A 15,664-nucleotide genomic window follows, 5' to 3' on the forward strand; every position below is an offset into this window, starting at 1 on the left:
AACGTTTGTGTCCGTTCGCGTTTCGCGTTCGCGAAACGTCCCGTCGGAAGTTCGTCCATCACTATTCAAGAGCACGGCAACGTCTCTTGAGATTTCTAGTGTTGTCAGTTTGCCAGGGTTGTAATGGTCGGGGCCTGATTCTGCGTGTGGTTAGAGGAGCAAGTGCATCTAGTGATGAAGAGAGTGAACTGTTGTACAGAGATGGCAAGGTCAGGACAGGACAGGGGAGAGATTATATCATATAGGTGGTCAGTAGCAGAATAGAGAAGAGAAGGCTTAAGGTGGCGAAGGTTTCTACAAGTGATAGTTTGCTGCTTGGAAGGATGGGTGGTTGGAGACAAAGATACAGTGAAACTAATGAGGTTGTGATCAGAGAGAGGAAAGGGGGTGTTTGTGAGGTTGCTAGGGTTGCAGAGATGGGAGAATACAAGGTCAAGGGTATTACCATTAGAGTGAGTGGAAGTATGTGTCCATTGGGTTAGGTCAAAAGATGAGGTTAAGTCAAGAAGTTTAGCTGTAGTTGGGTTGTTAACGTTGATAGGAATGTTAAAGTCACCAAGAATGATGGTGGGTATTTCAGAGGAGAGAAAGTAGGGTAGCCAGGCAGCAAAGTCATCAAGAAAGCGCGACACCGGTCCAGGAGGCCGATAAATTTCTGCAATCCTCAGAGAAATAGGAGAAAACAGGCGAATACAGTGCATCTCGAAAGAAGAGAGGGAAAGAGAGGGAGGGATGGGAAGGACTTGGAAGGTGTATTGTGGGGATAGAAGGAATCCAACTCCACCTCCTTTCTGTCCATTGGGTCTGGGGGAGTGAGTCCAATGGAGACCACCATGGGAGAGGGCAGCAGGAGAAGCTGAGTCCAAATTTTGAAGCCAGGTTTCAGTTATGGCAAGTATGTTGAAGCTATGAGAGATGAAGAGGTCATGTACAGATGTTAGTTTGTTACAGATGGAGCGGGCATTCCAAAGGGCGCATGAGATAGGGGGGCTGCTTTGAGGAAGCAGGGGGATAGAAACTAAATTAAGTGGATTGCGGTGGTTGCCAGAGGGGGAGGGGTTTTGAAGATGTCGTTTGCCGTTTAAGAGTGGTGGCCCAGGATTAGGAGAAATGTCACCTGAGACTAGGAGAAGGAGGAGGGTGAGGAACGCAAGATGGGAGTGAGATGAGCATGAGCGCATGTGTCTAGTGGCCTTGGAGTTTATGCCAGCATATGGATGCAGCAAATGTAGGAGAAGATGGGTGCAGTAGTAGGGAGAGGGTAGGAGTGAGGGTGATATGTGCATTCTGCAGGGTAGAGGGGAGGGATAGAGTAAGGAGAATTTGAGGATAGAAGACACTGATGTGAGAAGGAAGAGAATGAGGAGCATCGTACTAGATAGAGTGGGAATCTGACTTGATACAAAATAAATGAGAACTGCTGGTTTGCTTGTTGTCTTGCAGAGTGGAGCAGAGTTATTGTTGTATCTTCATCCAGCTTTAGTTATCCTGTAGTTAGCCCAGACTGGTTGTGTAGTTTTTCACTTTGTCTTTCCTTGAGCTCAATTGGGTTGTGATTTCTCACTGCTGCCAGTAGTTGTCCCTGGTACTATTGGCAAGAATGAGTTATGAATATTTATATTTCCTTAAGCCAGCCCCTTAGGATTTTCATAGCCACTGGTGCATGATGGGGGAGGATAAAAATATTTGGGATAGGCCTGATGATCTCTCTCTGCCCCCAGGCGGAGGCCTGGGGAGATGCTGCTGGACTGGGTGGGGCCTAACATGTGCTGATTATGAAACTAGGCCTGAATTGGTCCTGAAGGATATTCTGCCTGTCTACAGGAAAAACTTCACCAAGATTCAGAGCTAGAAGTTGACCATGCTGGAAAAAGCCAGGAAGAAAGCTGGTTTCTTAGCAAGGGCCTGGTAGACTCTTAACGGGTGGGCAAAATGACGTTACCTTACGTCGCTTTGCCTTTTGACCACTAGGAACGCGCGCGCCCACATCGTCTACCCAGAGCCGATGCGATTGCTCGTGGGATTATTCAGACGGATTATACTTCTCTATAACCCAAAGGTTATACCAAAGATTCCACTTGTTTCAAGGGGCTGGCATTGAGTCATGAATAGTATGGAAAACTATTTCCATTCATATCATCATATCAGAGAGTTCATCCTAGATAGAACTTGGCCCCTTGGGGCTGACTGAGAATGATGGTTCAAAGCTATGGGAACGGGGCAAACAACGGGCAAGAGAGATGATTTGGACAGTGATTCGAGTGGCTGTTTGTGCTGCTTTATTCCAGAGGGGTCAGAGCATCTTACAATGCAAAAACATAGCCTGAGGCATTTTTGTTATACACTGATTGGTCCAGGGGCGGATCCAGAGTCTAGTCTCGGGAGGGGCACTGCCGAGCAATTTATCTGGGAAATGGCTGGTCTTGGCGCTTCAATCATCATGACACCATAGTTGTATGGTGCCAGGATGATTGAAGAGCATTATTTATATTATTACAGTGCAATATAAAATGAAATCGTTCAACTCACCATAATGCAGAATCAGTGGGAGCCCTGAGTGTCACTGGCCATGTCACCTGCCACACATTGCAGATTGTCCACTTGCCACGTCATCTGCCACATCTTTCGGATTGCCCACTTGCCATGTCACCTGCCACATGTTGCGGATTGTCCACTTGCTACACGTTGCGGATTGTCCACTTGCCATATCACCTGCCACATGATGTGGATTGTCACTTGCCATGTCACCTGCCACACGTTGTGGATTGTCACTTGCCACCTCATCTGCCACATGTTGTGAATTGTCACTTGCCACTTCACCTGCCACACGTTGCGGATTATCAACTTGTCACACGTCACTTGCCACATATTGCGGATTATCAACTTGTCACGTCACCTGCCATACGTTGCAGATTGTCACTTGCCACAACTTGGGGACGGAGAAGGAAGAATGCTGGCGCTCTGCCACTTACTTGTCTAAACTCTAAACTGCAGCAACAACTTTTCCCCTATTTGAGGCTCCGACTCCTGTCACATTGGCTCTGAGACTTGAGTACGACATGACTCACTGACATCACTCATCTGAGACTCAAGTCAGGCTTGACTCAGTGCAACTGTGAGTGCAACTGCAACTGTTCTCTCCCTGGCCTGTTCTCCAGCAGCTCCTGTTACAGTGAGTCACATTGGCTCTGAGAGTGAGACTCGAGTCCGACGTGACTCACTGACGTCACTTGTTGCTAGACTCCAGGTGGCCCAGGTGTTAGCAACGAGTGCAGGGAAGAGGCTCCACCCGCCTGCTCCTCCTGATGTCAGCCGATCAGCGGCACAGAGAGAGACTCGGCAGAGGCAGCCGCAGAGAATGTGAGACATGTCATGTCAGTCAGTGGCAGTGCTACTATTTTGGGGGGGCAATTGCACTGTTGCCCCCCAGGATCCGCCCCTGGATTGGCCACAATTTGATCCCCCATCCCTGAGGTTTAAACCTTGCCTTTTGTTTAAACATTTTTAGGACCCCTGCTCTAAAGTAATAACGGTAGTCTCAGCACATATAAAAACATCTCTATAGTTTTATCAGAGCTACAATTCACTACTTTATCTATATTAGTAATATAGCCTAGAGCACTGGGTTTCAACCTTATTGAGACCAGGGCTGGTAAATTCTTCTAAAATATTCCATACCCAATAGTAAAAAAAGTTTGTACCTAGAAGTCCATAGATGGGACTGGGTGTTAATGTGGTGGGCTGAGAGATATGAATTGCGTTAGGAACTCTGCAGCAGACTTGGTGGCCCTGTAGGGAACAATGTTTCTTGAGGGATCTGGGAGCAACTGTGGAGGATGGGGTTTCTCCAGAAGACAGGGACATTGAGAGACTGCAGTCCCTGCGGGGGCTAGGAAACACTGTTGAAGGTTTGGAGGCACTATGGGGGGGCTGAAGGCTCTACAGCATGCTGGGGGAACTGGGAACTAGGTTCTGATTGGCCGACACGTCACTTCCGGTATACGGAGCTCGCGCTTCACGCTGAAACGCACTTCCGGTTCTCGGACTCTCCGGATGCTAGAAGGCACTGATACTGCCTATTGCCATCATCTGGACATCCACGGGGCGGCGTTTTCTACAAAACCTAGGCTGCTACACTGAAGCCTCTGCTGCTGAACATCTTTAATGGCCGTTCCAGCTATTTATCATCTCCGCTCCTCCGGATAGAAGTGGCTGTGATTACCCTCCCCTCCGTTACATTTTATGCCTGACTACAATGTCATTTTGTGAATAGCCAATTGGCTGTGTGATTTTATCAGATTAAATATCATTTACCTTATATACTACACTTAGTTTGGCACACTTCTTGTCTTTTCTACATTATGAGAGTTTTAAGGGGGTCTAGGGACACTGTAGATGGTTAAAGGGCATTGTGGGAATGTGGGTCACTATGGTAGGTTGGGGAGAACTATGGTAGCTGGCAGGTACTGTGGAAGTTTAGGGGATCTGCAGCTAACAGGTAGCCTGAAAGGAGGGAGTTTGTGCCTCAGCAGTTGTCCAAGGCCTGGTGGTTGAGATCCATTGGTTTAGAGAAGACAGCAAAACTGAGAATCAACTCAACAAAAATGAATGGACATACACAGAGTGATTTTTTTCAGAATTGATCACATACTGTATTTTTCTTTATGCCAAGTTGTCCGTTCACCATGTCACATATTTCTAACTCCAAAACCCCATACATATGATTGGATTTTCCAACAACATATGTATGTGAGCTTGTTGGCTGAAATTTCGACTGTGTGTATGCCCCATAGAACATTTGTTGTCGGACTTTCCGCCAACAAATGTTAGCTAGCAGGTTCTCAAATTTTCCCCAACAAAACTTTGTTGTGGGAATTTCCGATCGTGTGTATACAAGTCCGACGCACAAGTTCACGCATGCTCGGAATCAAGCAGAAGGAGCCATGCTGGCTATTGAACTTCCTTTTTCTCAGCTTGTCGTACGTACGTCTTGTACTTCACCATATTCCCACGTTCATAATTGTTAGCCAACATTTGTGTGATCGTGTGTATGCAAGACAAGTTTGAGCCATCATCCTTCAAACAAAAATCCACGGTTTTGTTGGTGGAGAGTCCGATCGTGTGTATGGGGCATAACAGAAGGCCAAAAATAAGACCTTTCATAAGACCATTTTAACATTACATTTGTGGCTTTCCAAAGAGCTGATAAAACTGATAATTTCTGGAGTCTCTTGGAAAATGACTTAGAGTAAAATAATCTTTAATGAGAATGGAGCCAGGCTGGCTCAGTAATGTTATTTTGTATGCCCAGGATGCCCCCTCGTCTGTGCCTCAATGTAACTGACAGCCCAGAGACGAGAGCAAGAATAAGTCCGTGGTCGCTGCCTCTTACACTTCACCAGCACTTTGTACCATCTGAAATATATTAACTAATCACAGCAGCCAATTATCTCTCCATGATGAGGAAAATGCTCTCCGGAGGACATTAAAGTCACATCAGTAATGAGTTATTACCGTTAGATGCCTCTTCTGGTGCCTTTTACATGTCTTTTAAAGATCCAGCAGATGGAAAAAAAAGAAAAAAAAACATAAATTCTGTTATTTTATTTATTTTTTGATAAAAAAAAAAAAATCATTGCAGGTGTTTTTAAATGCAGCTACTGTAACATAGGAAGCCAGAATCTGTCTTGATACAGTATCAATCCCCTGTAATCTCCCATATAGCCAACCAGGCATTGCTGCAGTGATCATATGCTGACAAGAGGAGAGAGCAATGCGCATAGAAGAGGCTTGACCCATTCCATTCACTGTCCAATCAGCAGGCTGGGTGTATCCTGGGTCTTGTTCACACAGGCGGCTATTATTGCTGCCCTTCTGAAAATAAATCCATTGTGGGGGCAGCTAATACGGGAGTGTGTTACTGGCTAGATCACCAGGTGAAAACAGATGTGAAAAAGCCTAAAAACAAAACAAAAACAAATGCAGCCACCATATCTAATGATTAGTAAGCTGCAATATATAACATTTTTTGTTTTGGGTTTAATACCGCTTGAATTATGACCAAAAATAATCTTTTGCCCTTTGTAAAAATATGTTAGCTCTAATCATATGTACCCCATCTCTAACTGCTGCTGCGTTTGGTACCTATCTTACTTACATTAGGTTCACATCTATGCAGTTGGGGTTGATGCAATTTTCAGGCGCATTTTGTGTTTTTGAACATGTAATTTTTGCGTGTAATAGACTTCAATGGACACGAACCAAAAACACAAGTGCTACTGTGTTTTTACATGCGTTTTGTGTTTTTTTTTCCCCCACAACAAACTGTGTATAGCTGATTGTTAAGAAGTGGGCCGGAAAGCCGGCCGCCACGTCCTTAATAACCGATGAGTCATTAGCTGTCAGCGAGGTTTCCTGCTGACAGCTGAATGTAGAAACAAGGATAGCAGGGAAAAAAATTTGTGTGAGCCCACCCAAGCCATATCAGGCTTTTTGGGCTGGGGCATGTGGCCTGGTATGGTTCAGGAGGGGGGGGGGGGCGCTTGCTCATCCCCTCTCTTTCCTGACCTGCCAGACTGCATGCTCAGATAAGGGTCTGGTATGGTTTTAGGGGGGACCCCCGCTGACAACTGATGACTCATCCATTGTTAAGGACGAGGTGGCCAGCTTCCCGGTCCGTTCCTTTACAACCAGCTATATACAGTTTGTTATGGAGAAAAAAAAGCGCAAAAGCACATGTAAAAACACATCAAAAATGCAACAGGCATCAGTTGCTTCGGGTAAACTGCAGTAAATCCCATTTTTGTTATTGTATTTACATACTTTAAAGCGGGAGTCCACCGGGACTCCGCGTTTTTTTTTTTTTTTTTTTTAAAGCCAGCAGCTACAAATACTGCAGCTGCTGACTTTTAAATAGTGACACTTACCTGTCCAGCGCGCCCGCGATGTCGGCACCCGAAGCCGATCGCTCGCTCGGCTGCCGGGTCCCGCCGCCATCTTGGGTATGGGAATCAGGAAATGGAGCCTTTCGGCTTCATTTCCCGGTTCCCTACTGCGCATGCGCGAGCCGCGCGGCGCAATCCGGACGGTCCCCGCTGCCTCTGGGAGCTGTGTGTTTCCCAGCAGGCAGCGGGGCACTTGCTGAAGGGGGCGGGCGCTTGCGGAACGGAGGCGTAACCTACGCTCGTTCCGCAGAGCGCTAGCCCGGAAGTGGGTGCAGTTACCTGGATTATCCAGGTAACTGCACCCCCCTCCCCCCTGAAAGGTGCCGATTGTGGCGCCGGAGGGGGGGGGGATTCCGATGAGCGGAGGTCCATTTTAGGGTGGACCTCCGCTTTAAAGCTAGGTTTCATGTGACTTTCACATTTTTCAAAATTTCTCTTCTATATTTTTAGAGGGAGCTCTGTATTTGACTGCAATCTCTCCTTGTGATCAACTACTGAGGTAAGATATACTGTAAGCCCCACAGGGGGTGCATTGTTTTCAGTGAGTTAGATGACTCATACACATGTACTGTAATGCACAACCATTGTGTAGCACTGCAAAGTAGAAAGAAGAACCTGGGTATGTAATGAGAAAATATGGCTGCCCCCATGTACATCTATAGTTACAAACCAAATACAGAAAAAAGTTATTTTCATTCATTAAAGTGGTGGTAACAGTGGCAGCTGGTGCTCCAGGCGGGGGGGGGGAAACAGACCATCCAACCCCCCCTTCCCCCAGGGGCGGCAAACAGACCACCCAATCCCCCTCCCGGTGTGTTGTACTCACGCAGTCTTGGCGGCAATGCAGAGCAGATGATGGATGCAGAGCCGATCTCCCTGTACATCCTCCCCGCCCCCCCCCCCCCCCCCGGGACCGACCAATACAATCGCTTCTCCTCTCAGCCAATCGTGCTCTACCCACAAGTAAAGCCAGATCCCCATACACCATGGATAAATGCCCATTGTGCACAGGGCCTTAGGCATCATGTTAATATACTATAGTTGAATTGGGTTAGCATATTTGGAACTGTGCAGATTGGTGGTATTTATTTAAGTATGGCTGGGTGTTTTTACTGGAGAGAGACGTCCATGTTTTTTTTTTATCATTGTTTTGATGTTGATTACAAGTCTGAAGATCAGAAAGGTGGTAGATCAGTGTCACAGAGTGTACACAACTGCAGTTTCAGTGCTACCCTGCCCACATTATAACCAATAAAGTATACGTTTGCTAAAATGTTCCATATATGTGTAGTGCCCTGCCCTAATCAGGCTAAATTTAGTTTTTGGCTTCACTTTACTCAGTGGACTAGTGATCTATTTTTTTGGTCTGGTCAGGTTTTCCTAAGGTTAGTGGTTGATTGTTCCTGTCTGCCTCTGAAAGAAGCTTCCAGAACATAGAACAGGAAGATCAACTACTGAGTTAAGAATATTTATCAGAACCCAGCCAATCACTGGGGAGAGGGTGCCCAGAAGGTGGCTGCAGAGTTGATAAATGATTGTGAGGCATGTTCAGAGGGTTCTTGTCCTGGGGATACTGCCCCGGGATGCAGTCTGTTGACTGGACTTGCTATTTGGGTCTTAGTAGGTGCTGGGCAGAGGGCCTGGAGAGGATATGCTAAAATTCGTTTTTTTTTTTCACTGGATTGCATCATCTTGGAGTCTGGTCTGGAGAAGGGTCTTTGTCTCCCTCACTGAATAGTGTCTCGTGGAAGCTGGGTGGAAGACAGTTGTCCTAGGCCATTGTGAGTAAGACCTGGTTTTGGACTCTCAGATGTGCATGTGCTGGAGGGAATTGAGTGCCAGGGGTTACTGGATAGACTGGAACTGCTCCTACAGAGACCTACAATTGCTGGCCATTTCCTATTACCTCCAGTCAAGGCTGTTTCAAGAAAAATTTGTAAGCAGATTGACCTCCTGTTGATTTCTGCTTTGTTTTTGGAGTGTACTAAACCTTTAAATCCCCTTCTGTTCACGTTTCTGCAAATAGAATCCACCAAAAAATATGCTATAGACCAGGGCTCTCCAAATGTTTTAAATAAAGGGCACGTTTGCTGTCCTTCAGACCTTAGGGTGGCTGGACTGTGGCCAGTGGGGGTAGAAAATGTCCCAGCATCAGTGAGAGTAAACAATGCCTTAGGCATGGTGGTCAGTGGGAGTAAAAGAAATACATAACACCTATGGTTAGTAGGATGAGGAATAGTGCCCCGGAATAGTGTCCCATCGTTGGTATTAGTGGGATGAATAGTGCCCCATCATTGGTATTAGTGGGAGGAATAGTGCACCATCATTGGTATTAGTGGGAGGGCTAGTGCTCCATCATTGGTATTAGTAGGAGGAATGGTGCTCCATCATTGGTATTAGTGGGAGAAATAGTGCCCCATCATTGGTATCAGTGGGAGAAATAGTGCCCTATGATTGGTATTAGTTAGGGGAATGGTGCCCCACCATTGTTATTAGTGGAAGGAATAGTGCTCCATCATTGGTGTCAGTGGGAGAAATAGTGTCCTATCATTGGTATTAGTGGGAGGAATAGTGTCCTATCATTGGTATTAGTGGGAGGAATAGTGTCCTATCATTGGTATTAGTGGAAGGAATAGTGTCCCATCACTGATATAAGTGTGAAGAATAGTGTCCCATCAATGGTATCATTTTGAGAAAAAGTGGCCCATTGTTGGTGTTTTTGGGAGGAATTATGCCCCATCATTGGTGTCAGTGGGAGGAATAATGACCCACTATGGCTCATTGTTAATGTCAGTAGAATAGTGCCACAAGGGCCAGATAAAGTGAAGCAAAAGGGCCACGGTTTGGAAATCACTACTCTAGACAGAGCCTGTGTTGTTGTGTTTGGAACTGTGTCTATGGCAGGCAGCATCTGTACTAGCAAACGAGACCTGGTCTCAGGAGCCCCTTCGGGGGCGAGCATTATATATGAAAAATAAATGAATGTAACAAAAAAATGATCCATTCATATCTTTTTCATTCATGCACATCCTTCTTCCCCCTTTCCCACTGCTTTGTAAATCACCTGTAGAGTTCAGTAACTAATTATGTCTCCATAAGTTGGTTTTAATGATCCCACATTATAATGAGAAATAGCTTCCAGATCTTATCGGATTTAGCTAGACATGCACACTCGCACATATATTTGTTTAGATATAAGAAATACATTATTTTCAATTATTGTATAGAACTGGTAAGTTACTGTATTTCTCCTGCCATAGAGTCTTTCAAATGTAAAAGAATTGCTTTCTGTGCAGAGTTTACTTTTTACAAATCTGAGAATAATCAGGTGGTCATAGTGAAGATACATCCCCTTAGCAGTCTAATTTAAAAAGTGCTTGCAAGGCCAACAATAATGAATGTCACTCCATTTCTTAACAAAATATGGGCTTATACTTGTAAGTCTGAACAAGGACATATTGAGCTGTTGTGAATCATCCCAGCGTTGCATTAAATACTCCAAGGACCAGCAGACAGCAGTAATACATTGACACTCTTGACTCATCCAAAAATTTAATATTAATATTTAACATGAGCGCTTTCTTCTTGCGGAGCATGTAGAGCCTTTCATCACCTGTGAAGGTACAGATTACATTTTATTATACTATGACTAGGCTGTGAAAGGGGAAATGACTAGAAGACCTCAATGAATCAGATCAGATGAGAATACAAGCTGGGGCTTTATGAAATGAACAATTGCAGAGATTGTACATCACTCTTCTCAGAATAAAAGCTATTAGTCAGTATTTGGGAAACGCTACACTGCAGTTAAGATGAAGTCAGCGAGCGTGTAACGTAGTGAGAAATACGTTCATAGGGGAAATAAAATATGGTCGTTAACCCCCTACTGTTCAACAACCTCGTGTTTGGTGCAATAAACATGCCTCACTGTAATTATTTTCATAGGGCTCCCCAGAGTTTCTATAAAGATAGAACGATGAGACACATTAACCCCTTGGAAACTCTAGGCGAGGCCCCAGCCTGGCCCAACCAGATTACAGCCCCACTATCAAGCCCACAATCTTCACCAGCACTTTTTCCTTTGTCACCTAATATAGGTTTGTAATAAAGAGACCTCCCCTCAAAAGGAAACATTACAGTCCAGAATTATATAATAAGTTGAATGCTTTACTCCTCACTTAACAATAACGTAAGGCCCACCATCTGCATTTGTTACTTCTGCGGCATATACTCTTTGTAAGGTTCCAAGCAGCTGAGCTCCCTTGGAGAGACCCATGTATAAGCTCCCTTGGAGAGACCCATATACAAGTTCCCTTTGGAGAGACCCATGCGTGAGCTACCTTGGAGAGACCCATGGGTAAGCTCCCTTGGAGAGACCCATGGGTAAGCTCCCTTGAAGAGACCCATGCGTGAGCTCCCTTGGAGAGACCCATGCGTAAGCTCCCTTGGAGAGACCCATGCGTAAGCTCCCTTGGAGAGACCCATGCGTAAGCTCCCTTGGAGAGACCCATGCGTAAGCTCCCTTGGAGAGACACATGTGTAAGCTCCCTTGGAGAGACCCATGCGTAAGCTCCCTTGGAGAGACCCATGCATAGGCTACCTTGGAGGGGCCCATGTGTAAGCTCCCTTGGAGAGAACCAAGTATAAACTCCATTTGAGAGACCCATTGAAATAAATATTGGGTGGTTATGGATTCCCCCTGATACTATACTATGTGTATTAATCTGTCTATTCCTATAATTAGCTAATATAGCAATGCTCTCATATAGTTAATGGTGATGGTACAATAATAAGCTTAGCTATTAAAAATAAAAACACTGCTTAAATAAACAAGGGTCTTATTTATCTCCCAAGAAAATAGGAATGCTAACATAAAACACTAAAAGAAAATGTTACAGAGCACATGAAACACAAGAACATCAATGATACCTTATGTAAAGTTGTCCTCTGTGAAGGTCAGCTGGACTCGATTGCAAGAAAGCCATAAGGCAAAGAGGAATTAGCCCCATCTGGCCACTATTTTTAAAGCCCACTCAGACACCCCCCACTGCCAGAATATCTAGCCATCTGTATTCAATAAGAATGTTTAAGGGATTGTCCTTCCTAATTCATTCTTCTTCTGTCCATGCTCCAGGGAGTATGCTGCAGTGTACACTAGGGGCAGCAAATGGTTCATGAATCACTGCTTCTGACCCGGGTCAAATCTTCAGTGTCACATGGTCTTTGATCTTCTGTAATTTAGGCCATCAATCATCTTAGCAGCAGTTCATTTTGAAGCATTTGCTTGCAGATGTGATAATCAGGCACTTTGATCTTTATTACATCAGATGGTTTGGAGCCAAGCTTTACTCCTATACTCCCCCGCCAGGGGGCATTACTCTTGCTCTCCTGGCATTCCAGGTCAGGTGTAATCAGGTTTCAACAATCCAGAAACATCTGATATTAGGACAAAAAAACATGTTGCATTCCAACACCCATGTATAAGCTCCCTTGGAGAGACCCATGTATAAGCTACCTGGGAGAGGCCCATTACATAAACTTCCACATACATACTCTTCTCAACTAAGAGGTGCCATGGCTTCCCTCATTTCTTCAATAGGGAGCAGTCCAAGTGCTCCCCCATCCCGTAGAATTGGGCACTCACATGTTGTCTCTTTCGCAGGCTCTAGAGAAAAAGAGTCCCTCTGCTGCTCCATTGCCTGTCAAAAATCCTAGTTAATCCCCTGCCACCTGCTTATATTCCCTGAGTGAGGATGGGAAGGTGGAACACCAACTTAAAGTAGTTTTAAAATGAAAAAAAAATTAAAAATTAAAAAAGCATATCCATATAGTGTATACTCAGTCCACAGCACTTGGTGTGATTTCTGTCTGCAGTCTCATTCCTGTACAATCTGCATGAGTCACTTCTCACAGATTATGATACCTCCAAGGATTCCAGGGGGATGGGGAAGGTGGGACCATAGCTCACAGCCAGTGATTGACAAGCCTCCGCTTTGCATGTTTTCCTATGGGACTGTGTAGAGGGGATGTGTCCTTCACTTCCACTCAGGTCTCAAATTACCTTCTGCCCCCTGCTCTATGCAGTGCAGTGTGTGAAATCAGATCCATGCCCCCTGTCATCTGCTGATCAGAAATACTGTATAAACTGTACACATTGAATGAATGTAGAAGAGAGAAGACTGTAGACACAAGGTACAAATTATGTAGGAGGATATGGATTGGTTTCATCTCTGTGTATCACCTGAGTCTAGTTACTTCAGTGGGTATATGTAAGGCTTATAGTTCACACTGGCATTAAGAGCAGGCGTTTGAGAGGATTTAATAAAGCAAGCTATAATAGACACAGATTCACACTAAGGGTTAGCGTTGCGTCACTTCAAAATTGAAGCCTCATGTCGAGTCAGGAGGCATTTAAAGCCTTTCAACGCCACCCATTCAAGTCTATGGTAACACTCTGCAAAAACACTCTGGCAGGCACTTTCGTAGCAGTATTCGTGTGATTGCGGCACCTTAACCACTTCAATACAGGGCACTTAAACACCTTCCTGCCCAGACCAATTTTGAGCTTTCAGCGCTGTCGCACTTTGAATGACAATTGCGCGGTCATGCTACACTGTACCCAAATGAAATTTTTATCATTTTTTTCCCACAAATAGAGCTTTCTTTTGGTGGTATTTGATCACCTCTACGGTTTTTATTTTTTGCGCTACAAATTAAAAAATACCGAAAATTTAGAAAAAAAAATGTTTTTTTTGTTTCAGTTTCAAAACTTTGTAAATAAGTACGTTTTCTCCTTCACTGATGGGCACTGATGGGGCTACACTGATGAGCACTGATAAGGCGGCACTGATGGGCACCAATGATGTGGCACCAATGAAGTGGCACTGATGAGGTGGCATTGATGGACACTGATATGTGGCACTGATAGGCGGCACTGATAGGCGGCACTGATGGACACTGATAGGTGGCACAAATTGGCACTGATAGCTGGCACGGATTGGCATGGATGGGCGGCACGGATTGGCATGGATGGGTGGCACAGATGGGCATGGATAGGCGGCACAGATGGGCATGGATAGGCGGCACAGATGGGCATGGGTGGGCACTGATAGGCGGCACAGGTGGGCACTGATAGGTGGCATTGGTGTTATACTGTACTAAAGGATGCCAATCAGTGCCAAACAATAATGCATGCCAATCAGTGATGCCCATTGTGGGCACTGATTGGCATCCATTATGTGCACTGATTGGCATCCATTGTGCTGACTGGCATCCCTGGTGGTCTAGGGAGGATTACCTTTTCCCTGGTGGTCTGGTGGCGTCCCTGGTGGTCCAGTGTGGGCATCCTCGGGGGGGCTGTGCTGATAATCGATCAGCACAGACCCCCCCTGTCAGAGGAGCAGCCGATCGGCTCTCCTCTACTCGCGTCTGACAGACGCGAGTGAGGAAAAGCCGATCACCGGCTCTTCCCATTTACACTGTGATCAGCCGTGATTGGACACGGCTGATCACGTGGTAAAGAGTCTCCGTCGGAGACTCTTTACCGAGATCGTAGTTGCCGGGTGTCAGACTGACACCCCGCAACAACGATCGCCGCGATGCGCGCCCCCGGGGGCACGCAGCGGCTCATAATCCTGATCACGTCATATGACGTCCGATCAGGATTATGAAACCACTTTGCCACCGTCAATTGCCTATAGGGCGGGCGGCAAGTGGTTAAAATTAGTCACTTTCCATTGTGGAGCAGTTTAAATGCTCATCAAATGCTACAAAACCGGCGCATAGGGCATTTAGACCCCTTTAACACAGAGGGTGTTTTGCAGGCACTATAGCGTTAAAAATAGTGCCTGCAATCCACCCTCAAACAGCTGCTCCATTGTTTCCAGTGTGAAAGCCCTCGGGCTTTCACACTGGAACGGTGCGCTGGCAGGACGTCAGGAAAAGTCCTGCCAGCATCTTCTTTGGAGCGGTGTGTTTACCAAACCACACCGACTATACCGCTAGCAAAACGCTGCTATTGCGACACATTTAACCCTTTCTCGGCTGCTAGTAGGGGTTAAAAGCACCCCACTATCACCCGAAATGCTCCACAAATCCGACGCTAAAAATAGCGGTGTTTTACCACCAACGCTATGGGCTGCGCAGTGTGAAAGGGGTCTTAGGGAGTGTTTAACGCTTGTAAAACGCCCCATTCTAAAGCTCATTGACACCTGTCTGACACCCATAATAACGCTATACAAACGCTATAGGAGCGTTTGTTGAGCATCAGTAATTTAGTCAAGTGTGAACAAGGCCTTTACGGTTTACAACCACTTTAAAGTGGTTGTAAACCAAAGGAAAAAAAACCCTGCAAGACAAAGGCATAACGTGCTAGTATGCATTGAACATTATGAAATACTCACCTTAGAATGAAGCCCTCTCAGTGGCTCCCGGTCACCGATGAGAGGGCTGACATCTTCTTGCGTCCTTTCTCCAGGGATAGCAGGCTCTGGCACTGTGAGTGGCCAGAACCACAATGATGTCACACCCGCACATGTGCGTGAGAGCCCTTGGTTCCGGCAAGAAGCTCTGAAGTTCTGGCATGTAAGCTGGACCTTCAGAGCACTTGTGCCGCTGATGTTAGCAGCTGCAAGCAAGGTGAATATCTCCTAAACCGTGCAGATTTAGGAGATATTCATTTTACCTACAGGTAAGCCTTATTATAAGCTTATCTGTAGGTA

The sequence above is a fragment of the Lithobates pipiens genome, unplaced genomic scaffold (genome assembly GCF_037356315.1).
Source record: "Lithobates pipiens isolate NorthernLeopardFrog02 unplaced genomic scaffold, aLitPip1_a1.2 Scaffold_13, whole genome shotgun sequence".
NCBI lineage: Eukaryota > Metazoa > Chordata > Amphibia > Anura > Ranidae > Lithobates > Lithobates pipiens.